Here is an 11,684-nt window from a genome sequence, read left to right as displayed (position 1 = left end):
CCGCCATCGCTGTCGCCGTGCGGCCATCAATCCTCAATAAACATCGGCCATTAATTCTCAATAAACAATGACCAATAAATAAGTCCTCGATAACTGCACTTAAGATATACAAGAACAAGGATACCAAACCCTCGTTCCTATGTGCACGCATCATCACTGAAGCTTCAGGTCCGCCTCGTCATGTGACCGATATTAGGCTGGACCTGAGGTGAATTTGCTGCACTCACCTCGTTTTAGGTGCTGTTCTGATGCACATCTACCTGCACATGCGTAGTAAGTCGTCATATATATACTAAACAGTGTCGATGTTAGAATCAAAGTCAACTCACTTTAAAGCAATGAGTTTTGAAGGTTATTTTGGAAGCTATCAGTATTCAGCTCACTCATTGGTCATTTTTGATACCATTTATCAGTGACGCGTGTTCCAGAGATATGAAGCCGAAAACAATGCAGCCTCGTCCCTGTGAAGACAGCAAATTCGACAGAAACAGTATTTCTTGTCCGCGACCAAATCCCTATCCCGGATCCGAAATTAATTGAGATTCTAAGCTACCGAGAGACAATTGCATGTCACATTTCGCGATGTCGTAGAAAAACGAGGCCATGCACCAAAGGAACGGAGATTCCTTGACAGAGACGAATAAACTTCGCTGTAGATTACACCGTCTGACCCCGGACAAATGTCGGATGATTCCATATCTACGCTATTTATCTCCGATTGCAAAGTCACTTGGTATGAGCCTGTCTTCATTGGTCATCCATTACCCCTTGTGACAATTCGTAAATACCGTTCTGCGTAATACTATCGGATAAACAGATCGGAAAAGCATCCAATTTTTACGCGCCGTCCTAAAAACCCGGGTAGAGCTTTATTTTGAGACTCTGGTCATTATCTGTTTGCGCAATATGCGTAATCGGTGCAGTACGGTAGGATTTAAGGTGTGACAGTGAACATCCATGTATGCATGTTTGGAAATCAACCGTATTGATCAACTTTAGGGACAGATTTCTCGTAACTTTTTAAGTCATTATGTTCTTCAAACTGAAGCCTATTTTCATGATATCTTAGTAAGGCTCGTTAAAGCCATAAAGCATGAAAAAGAGAGTTTTTTACAACAAAATGTGAGTGCGGCATTATCATGTTCTATAATGCGTGAAGTATGTTGTGAGTGAGTGTAACTCTAACATGGTTTTATGATGAAAGATAAAACCACAAAGATTTCATTGAACTTGTTTCTATTTTATTTAGATAACTTGTCGTTACCACGAGAGAAATATGATCGATATGTATTTGGTAGCATAATATGTCTTGACTCGTATTTCGCAAGATTTTAAACTCCCTTTGATAATCGTGCCGAATACTGGTGAGGTAAGATTTAATTTTCGGAAGTTTCATGTACTCTATATAATGTTCGGATGATCATTATAGTTGTCATAACGTCGTCAGGAGGCCGTGAGTTCAAATCTCAACCCGAAAACATCTCCGTCCTTGGACAAAACGCATTATCTGTCAATTGCGCATGCTAATTCGTACTATGCATGAGCATACATGGCTATTGGACATGTCTTACAGGTAAGCCCGCAGCATCACCAAAGATTCTTTGATGTGACACGATGTAAATGGTGGTCTGCATGGATCAGTGCGTCTTTCGCGGGACTAGCCTGCAAGGATTTAAGATTAGACGTCCCTGCTTTGAATATGTGCTCCCCACTCATGTCAATAAAGGGATAACACTGGCTTGTTTTGTGCTACAAAAGCGTCATGACGTCAGCGAGGTCCAATAGAAACCTCTCTGTCCCATCAGCTTGGCGATAGCTGATAGGGGTATCCGGATTTGAGAGCTGAGGGGTATCCGACTATGATCGCGACTGAGTTCACCACGCAGTGATCGTCTCAATGTGGATTGATGCCTTGGCGACGCGCTTCGTGAAGCTCATTGGATGCCGGTCTATATCCTTGATACTACGACGGTACCGGCAATGATGTTGCGTCAGAGGTGGTGAATACAACCCCGCTTAACGATTATCAACTCTTTGCGTGCTAAAAAACTGCAACTCTTTTGAACTCTCTAAGATTTGAAAGATGGCTACGTTAGTTAATTATATCATTCCTTCTTAGTCTGTTGGATTTCGGTTCGCGCACAATGTGTCCTCATTCAATTGCATTTTCTTCAGGGTTATTGGCGTCAACGAAGTCATTGCTTTCTAGTGATCGCATATAACATCATACACTTTGGTGCAATAATACACAAGAGTGCCAACCTTTAACAACAAGTGAAGTTCATGCCATTGTTTATCTTGTGACGAACCTGCTTTGGACAGCTGGGCAGTTTAGACGCGTCGTCGTTCTATCCACATAAGTCGAAGCATTGGCTTCACACTTTAGAACTGGAAATGTCCGCATGACGATCATTGATTTGAGAACAATGGTTCACCCGCTGAGGACCCTGACAGCAGCATGATGACGACATCCAACACGGACTCCGAGTCAGACCCCAACGTCGATCTCCTTTACAAAGCTAGTAGCATCCTTGAAATCTACGTTGCGCCAACCATTGTACTTATTGGATTATTTGGCAATGTTATGTCGTACCTAGTCCTGTCATTGCCGAGTTATGCAGACCAGAGCACGTGTGTTTATATGAAAGGTATGGCTGTCTCTGATTCCATGTATTTAGCATTGTACGTCTTACAACGGGCGGCCATATCTATAACACAGAATGGGATACGAGACTTAGAACATTTCAAGTGGATTTGTAATTTTTTTTTGTTTTGGCTTTACTACTCGTCTCTTGTGTCCTCAATTATACTCCAAACCATGTCCCTCGATCGTCTATTTGCGATGCTCTTTCCTCTAAAATCCAAGACATGGTGCACAGTTGAGACCGCGAGGAAATTCGTCATTACCCTTTTCGTTGCTTTCTGTATCGTACTATTGCCAATGAATCTATTTCGTCAACGCCAATCCACGCTTCAAGGGTGGCTGTGTCCGTTTCACTTCAGTGGCGTATTAAGGATGGTTTTTGATTAATTTATTGCCTGTGTTGGCACATATATCCCTCTTATTGTTATATTTATGAGCAACGTTGGAATCATCATCGTCCTCAGACAAAGCGAAAGGCATCGGAGGAATCTAACGACCGACTCCAACGGCGCCACCACGGCGACCAATAAACAGATCATTCGTATGCTCTTGACAGTTGCCATAACCTTTCTGGTCCTGAAATTGCCTTCGAGGATCCGAAACGCATTCTGGGCATATTACACCGGGCCAAGCACTCCGCTCATTGTGGCGCTTCAAAGGTTTTCGGTGACACTATCAGTTGTCATTGAATATTGTAACTTTGCGTTGAACACCTATTTGTACATTTTGCCCGTGAAAAAGTTTCGGAATGATGTCCGAATCGTTTGTTGCTGCTCGACGAGTAATTTGCACATTCAACGACAGACCAACTTACTCAATTTATAACAGATACCAAACTGCACAGTGAACATTGATGCGCTCGCATAGCGATTTTTGTCGTAATATGATTTAACATGTCGTTCGACTAATATCGCATCGCGATCAATGTGGGCCGCAATCGTTTTCTAGTGAAATACACTCTCCAATTGCAGCAAAAGGGGCCAGCGTAGGCCTGTTTCGCTGTACGATCGCGACATGACCTCGGCCGGAGTGCCATTGACACACCACGGTTCATCAGTTGGGAGAAGCATCAGTTGGCTCAGGGTCACGAAGAGATCGCGGATCATAACTGCATGCATTGCTGGATGACCAGAACGTTCTCGAGATGTTTTCGAGGAAATGGCTTGGGCGGTTATGGTAGTTTCAACAACTGATCACAGATTGTCTCACCAAAACACTGTGATAAAAGCGAGACTAATACACAATGCATTATAAAAATGAAACATTGTAACGAAGGTGTTTTAGAATCAGTCATTTAATGATAAAGGTAGCATCAGCAGATAAGGTAACATGATGATATATAATAAATTCACGTGGTCTTTGCTAATGCTTGACAGAGTGGCTTGATAAGACTCTACAACCCGTTGACCACAGTGCTCTACCAGACCAAATTTTGTGAACCAAAGTCAGAGGAATATTGTTGCTAGCAAATAGCATTCCGCGAAGATGACGTCACTGCAGCTGCTGCCCTCCATTTCCCCATCGCTGAATTACAGGCAATGTCGGACAAACATGCGGTTTCGTAATGGATTCATGCTTTCTATCTAGGGCAGTTAGATTCAATCTGGCACATGTCCGAGTGTTGGAAATACTACATAATTGTTCTGAATATTTCTCTCTCTGACTCTATGGTATCATTCATGCTAAAAACAATGCAGGGTCAAAGATAATTGACTTTGAAATAAGCTCAAATGCGTAGAAATAAGTGTCGATGTCCGACTGTCACGTGACTAAAACGTCATCAAGATCTTATGCAAATGACCTTGTGAGCTATAATAGTAACTTCGCGGAATGCTATTTACCTTTTACTAGAGTGATTTAATCACTCTCTTGCATTACATTACAGAGAGTGGCTCGTAACTGGCCAATAGTGGTTACACACTGGCCACCTTGTGGGAGCTTATACGTTGGGACAACGTATATTACAGAGGTTGGTCGTCGATTATTAAACATGGAATATTTTATTGAATCAAATCTGCAAGTGCATACCATAGCAATCCAATTTGTGTAATTTATGACTAAAACAGATCACTCATTATGAAAAACAAACTGTTAGCAATGTATTCATATCGTGCCTTGACCAAATTCTGGTCAAGGATAACAAAAAAGTAGGCCCACGGCTGTGGCCGCTTCAGCGCCACCACGTGGGGCCTAATGGTATTAGGCTAATCGTTTTTCGGTGTAGTGACCATGACTGGGTGTAGCAAAATGTGCGATTGCTTTAAAACAAAGATATCCTAAAAAAACTATATGTAACTAACTCAAAGGAATATGAAGCATTGTTGTTGTGTTGTTGTCAACACTCGCGTTGGACGTTATTCACAAAGAAGACATGTGTAATGCAAGTGCATGAGACACTGTTCAAGATAAGCTTGACGCAGATGGTTTTACCCACGTGGAGTTCACGTTGTCACCACGTGTCACTTTTCGTAGGGCATGTCACCTGCATCAAGTACGGGCTACACAGGCTCTGGAATGTAGAGCACCGCGGGACAAGTCATGTTAAGATTTCAGTCCGTAGTCAATGAACGAATATGCTGATAAGTGACATTATTGTGGCACGTAAAACATGACATGTGACATCATAAATTCGATGTAAACCCGGTCCAAAATAAGATAGCGTCAGACGAATGTGTAAATTCCATGAAGCACCTCCTTGGCGCCGTGTGTCCGCTGGCCTCCAAAAGGGTTGCCTCCACCCCAAACCGCACTGGTACCATCGATTATGCATGGCATCGTATTCAGACTTGAACAACATGACGAGTATTTGGTCACACAACTACCTGATACTTCATACGGATTGCGACAGCAACACAGAGAATTACTGCCGTAGTATGTGTACAGTAGGTCATGTCTGAGACAGCGTGTCTGTCTGTTAGAAAACAGCACAACATCATCGGAAAAATTGACAATTTGCATAAAATACAGTAATACCACTCATCGAGGTGGTCTGTACAAAGTGGTCTCCGTGCCAACTTCAATTGTGGTCCAGAGGTGTAGTAAGTCGTCTGAATTCTTCAGAATTTTCTTCTTCTTCTCTTTCTCGTTCATAAACAGATCGAAAAGTCACAAGATAAACATGTTAACTACATGTACATTTAATGATTTGCACAATTATTTGGTTCAAATCTTCTGTTGGCCACACTGTCGTCTTACCCGAGCATAATAGCGTAAACATTCCATACCATGATAAACATGTTACAAGAGACTTTTATATCAACACGATTAAAGGGTACTAAAAAGGCCATGGAATTCTCATCTTTGTGTTATACATTGTACACTATTCGATACATCGATACGCATGTGATCAGTTTCAATACCGTAAAATTAGTATGCCAAGCGGCGTCCGATAGCACGTCATGCCGTGGGCATACCGACCTCGTTCTTAGGCCATGTTGGTGGAATGATTCGTCTGTTTTGCCGCTGTCTGTACACCATTCATTTTATTCTACTGGAATCGCTTTAGGGGTTGACCATAGGTACCCATTTTGACTAGAACTTGAGATTCTAAAGCAATCAGTTCTCTGGAAAAACAAAGAACACCCTTAAAATTGGAATTCACTTTGTTTTGTAAGTGTCATGGTCAACCCTTAATTCGAGAATTAGTGCATAAGCGAAGTTGATGACAATGTCAAATATCTCGATAAGATGATATAGTTAGTATCTAATCTATTGTTGTATACATGTACATTAATTTTTATTTACACTATTCTGGCACTATAAATTATTTAGGTATTATTATCATTACTATTATTATTATCACAATCTTGACACGATTTTGTAAAAATAATTTGTTAAGATACATGTATCAACTTAACATCTTACAACATATCCGTAAGATTATCCAAATGTTCATTTATAACATGTGTATAGCAAACTGAATGGTAGGAGTTTTTCTCGCCTACCTCTAACTGGCAGGATATTTTAGAATAAAACCAGAATACATTTTTGCTTCCAAAGGAACTTTACCTTATGGGTTTAGCATCATTATTTTGCAGATAAAAATATCAACAGTATACCGGTTTGTCACAGCTTCTCGCAACGGAAACCATGTCGACGAGTACTTAAGAGTGCGTGTGCATTGCAAGAGACAAGACCACCATTGATTTTTTAAGCCTTTTAGCAGTTAAATTGTCAATGTTTGACCGCGTCGCATCAAATACTGCGTGGGGTCGTGAATTTGAAATTTTGATATGGTATTCCAGACAGTCAGGCAAGTAAATGGTGAAAAGTAAACTGGTAGTTGACCACGGACATTTTTTGATAATCGACAAAGTGGACAGACGCTGATATTTCCACTCTTTTCAGCCAACTGGCAGAAAAATCTCAAAACATTAGCAATATTTAAAATTAAATTAAATTAAATTTTTCGAATATTCTTATTATCTGTAGACTTGCCACACCAAACAACTTTTCAATGCCTTTCTAAATATGCACTTAAAAGTTAAAAACATACTCGCGTCTAATCCTCCAACCTATGAATGAATATCCAATGGTGGTCTTGTGTCGCAACAGCAAATTTTCGTGAGGTCATCGGCTATTTATCTATAAGTTGATAGTATGATCTGTCGTGTCCGAGGAACAATATATTTAGATCAGCATAAAACTACAACATCTTTTGGGAATGATAATACATTATCGCTGGTTCACAGGATATACAATGTACTGTGCAGACGACATGAGCCGGTTGAAGCGCGCTTACAAACAAAACGCATTAGGCCTTACGAAACAAAAACACCAAAACCGGCTAAATAGCGCCTACACAGAATCTTGCAAGTAAATTACAAAAATATATCCTACATTTAATGTTACAGTGGCACAGTTCACACTATCAGATGTTCCACCTAACTTTCTAAATATGCGATTTCTGGGCCAATGGCCTAGAAAGATGGCCCGCGTCTAAGTCCTGAACCAGCATATTCAGACAATTTGATGACAAAAGTGATTGAGTGTGTCACGAGTCTGTTTAACAATTTTTACACACGTCACTGTTTGACAATTGTCACAGGCATATTTTACACTCCGATATTATCCGTTAATTCTACGTTGCCATTTTCAACTCCAAATGGTACGTGATCTTCCCAGTGAGCAAGGTCATTACTAATACTTCTGTAGGAAGGTTGGTTGTTGTTGTACTGGCTGTTGTTGGTAAAGTGGCACTTGTCCGCTTGGACCCACTACTGGAGTCATCGTCATACCCATCGGCTGCGGTTGGTATCCGTGATAAGGTTGCTGGAAATATACCACTGTAGTTGCGGCGTTGGTGGAGCTAGCACAGCACGTGGCTCGACAACAGACGGCAGACTGCACAATTGCCACGAAGAATTCGATAAAGCCAACCAAAATTCCAAGGACATCCACAGCGACAGCGGAGGGAACGTTGTAGGGACCGAAGTCATAGAAAATGTACCTGTATGGTCTGTAATAGCGAAAGGATTCATCAATTGCACATGCGCCGCTGGCCATACTGAAATAAACGGCTGCAAAAATGCTGCTCAATATGGACATGACCATGCAGCTAACAATCATACTGGTTCTCTCATTTTTCGCCGACACAACTCCTAGAACGCCCGCGATGATGATGAATACACTACACCAGATGCCTGTGCCTACATAGTACATACCGGCCCGGAGTACTATCGAAGCGATGGCGAGGAAAAAGGCGAAAGCTCCGAGAGCTATTTGGATTATTCCGCATGCTTTCTGCGATTGTTTGTCAAATTTCCTCGGTTCAGATGTTTGAGGTGCGGCGTTCACAATGTGGACTTGCGGCTGGGGTTGCATCTAGAATGAAAATAATCCCTCATATATTGTAAAATATGGAAATGCTGCATGGGTATCCGTGTCTAGTACCTGTGAAAAAGTCTAAATGTGCCCCCTCACGGAAAAAAGGTGTCTCATTACACCAATTCTGATGTAGGCCGCCTAAGTGAAGGCTGGGGGGCAACCATGTTTTCTTTTAGTTTTATTAAGAATTCATTAGGGAATCCTCGGTTTATCTGTCCTCCTAAAACGTCATTAATTTACATCCATGGCATCACTAATCGACCGACAGCACTATCTTAGCTGTAGGCTTATACCGTATGTCAAAGATCAGAGACAACGAACGGAATGATATGTTGTTCCATTGAACATTGAGGGGCCCCCAATATTGCGATGGCACTACGACTAAGTTATTAGAAGTCAAGGACTCTGAGGTGTCACAAACGAACCGAACCGAATCTTCACCTACCTTTGTTTTACCCAATATTCCACCTATTAAGTACCGTCAAAGAAATAAATCTGTTGCGGAAACTGCGCTGAACTGGTTAACTCCGATACGTCACTGAGGTCGATAATGAACTGCGCATAAGCACATATGACGCAAATTAATTCGTCTCATAAATCTATTTACCGATCCTTTTCGTCTTTTTAAAAGTTCGTTCAGGCGTTGAGTGAATATCAAATCAGTGATATAAATATTGATTCATTGAATTGAGCATGAGTCATGGCCCTACTTAATTTTTTCAAATGCCATTCGTGAATGCATGACCTACATACAATTCGAGCATACATCAAATGTATATATCGTGCCACTCTTTGAATGAGGGACGATTGAATATATGTGTTGTAGCAAAAAACGGAACATCTTTTAAAATGGTATGAATAATAAGAGGCCATATTAAAGAGCAGCCGGTAGCTAGTAATGACCTTTCACGGACGAAGTAAACCCCTTTACGCAATTTTCCAACCCTAGAGCCAAGCAAATCATCTTCTTGGCTATACATTTGAATGTCAGGAATGGTGTTGTCGGTATTATCTTAAATATATTCCGGCATCTGACCCTCAGTAAACATACTTCCAGTATAGTATGGGTTAAACAAAGCAAATAATGAGTGGTGGATATTTCAATGGAACAGCGCCTGAATCCTGGTGTGACAAGCTTTTCGATCAAGAAGAAATTCAAAAAGACGATTGTTACAAAATCACTATAAATGCCCTGTGTTTCCATCTGAGATCGTCCAGGGGAATTAAACTACGGCCGCATCCATCGTCAAAGCTGGTACCAGCGGTAAGAAATATTATAATATTAATTGTAGGCATTGATGCGGATGTCCCAAATCAAAGGTTGGCCAACGATTTCCTTTCATCGTTGTTTCCTGATGCGAACCCCGGATAACTAAACTTCGACTATTTAGAACGCTTTATAGAATTGAAGTGCATTTCAATACACCACGAAGCACAGCACTTCATTTCAAACACGGCCGCTACTCCGATTCAAGGTCCTGCGTTTTGGCTCTTCCAGGAAGGATAATTACTATATCCTTTAAATTTCGACAAAGGGGATATTTGAGATGCCGGTGAGTGTCAAAAAGCCCACACCAAGGCTACCAAAACCAAAAGTCAATGCTGCCGAAATTTTTGAAAGAGGGGATTTTAAAAGTCTCCTGGATTAGTATTGGTGCAGTGTACATTGCTGAACATTGCGAATTGCCTATACATGCAACGTGTACTAAGTAGCACTGGAGACGGACCACGTAATTATGTGAAAATACGAAATAACTAAGTCAACACAGTATATGTATTCCATGGTCACTCGTCAAACAATTGTAATGATATCTACACCTTCCCTTTGCTTTCCAAGTTATACAACAGTTTATTCAATTAAAATGAATATATTTTCTGCCACCATTTTGACATGGAGCTTAAATTCGGGGGTAATACAGAAATTTTTCACTTATGAAATGTACAGTCGACATGAAATGGTATAGAATCAGACTCAGGGGGCTTTGCTGCGTTATATTTTTTCGAAGAAGGGGTAGATGGATATAATTTTCCTTTCTCATGTGTCCATTAGTAACAAGTTTGTTGAACTCTTTCAAAACATGTCTCCTCAATTTCTTAGTGCAAATACTACCCCATTTCAAAAGGTATGCTCTCCAGCAAAATGGTGACTTTCGTAAAACGTTATTTTCAGAACATTAGAATGCAATAGAAATCACAGACGTTGGTACGTTTGGTTGCCTGCAGTCTTAAGCCCATGCTGTCACGGAGTTTTAATCACGAGTCAACAGGCCGCAGTCCTACAAGAAAACAATTTTGAATTTTGCAGTTCTTAATTTCCGTAAATTGCGCTCATTGACCTCTAATTTCGCACTCTTGATGAATTTAAAGAATTCTTAATCCATATTTGAAAATAGCTCATTCGCACCGGGACTCTTCCGGCGTAGTTCCGGTACAAAGCATTTTCGTCCAAGTAAGAACAATGTGACATCGTCCGCGAATGGATGCAGTGGTGTAAAACTAGGATACTGATGCTGTTCGTGCCCGACCAAATGAACACCATCAAGTTTGGTGGCTCCATTATGCAGAGAAGACGATGTTGTACCCACACTATCTTATACATTATGTACTGCTAAAGGAAAGGGCTCATGAGATGATTAGTTTCTCGGTTGGCTCAACGAAGTTGACGTTTCAAGATCACCTAATGACCAGAGACAAACGACAAGAGAGATTCATGCATCCATCTATTTAAACCAAAGTAGTTAGGAATATCACAACCAGGCGGCGCTCTTGCAACAAAATGATTGCATAATGTATGCTAATGACTATGCACGTGCATAATCACTGTTGACATCACCAAGAATGAAATTATGAAAAATTCTGAAAGCTGCACTTGTCTTTTCACCTCTTGAAAATCCAAAAGTCCCAAATGAGAATTTCGTCAAACTACGTAGTTTCTCGTCACATGTGATTCAACGTGTTGTTTATTTCTTATCGATTCGGCCTCGGGCTTTGCACTCGACCATGACGTTGCAGAACATGGGGGCTGACTTCCTCATATTGTCTGGCAGGCACATGTGCGTGGGACTGCAGCACTTGCTGCAACATTGGTCGTTACAGTCGCACTTGGACCGGAACTTGCGGCAGGATCTAAAATGGAACGAAATATAAACAGTACAATGAACTCCTAAATCGTGATGCTGCTTGTACTTTTCTAAATTGCGTCTCACTGATGACG

The 11,684-nt window shown here is 41.1% G+C and overlaps 1 long non-coding RNA gene across 1 annotated transcript in view; it reads right to left on the bottom strand.

The window, feature by feature from the left end:
• Positions 1 to 10,243: 10,243 nt before the first annotated feature.
• Positions 10,244 to 11,684, bottom strand: part of LOC135499573 (uncharacterized) — a 49,561-nt gene continuing 48,120 nt past the window's right edge. The window contains exon 3 of the long non-coding RNA XR_010449305.1: positions 10,244 to 11,596. This is a non-coding gene — a long non-coding RNA (uncharacterized LOC135499573). The remainder of the gene's footprint in view (positions 11,597 to 11,684) is intronic.

This window comes from Lineus longissimus, chromosome 15 (genome assembly GCF_910592395.1).
Source record: "Lineus longissimus chromosome 15, tnLinLong1.2, whole genome shotgun sequence".
Lineage (NCBI taxonomy): Eukaryota > Metazoa > Nemertea > Pilidiophora > Heteronemertea > Lineidae > Lineus > Lineus longissimus.
The sequence above is the reverse complement of the archived record's forward strand: the minus strand, read 5'-3'. Positions and strand labels throughout refer to the sequence as shown.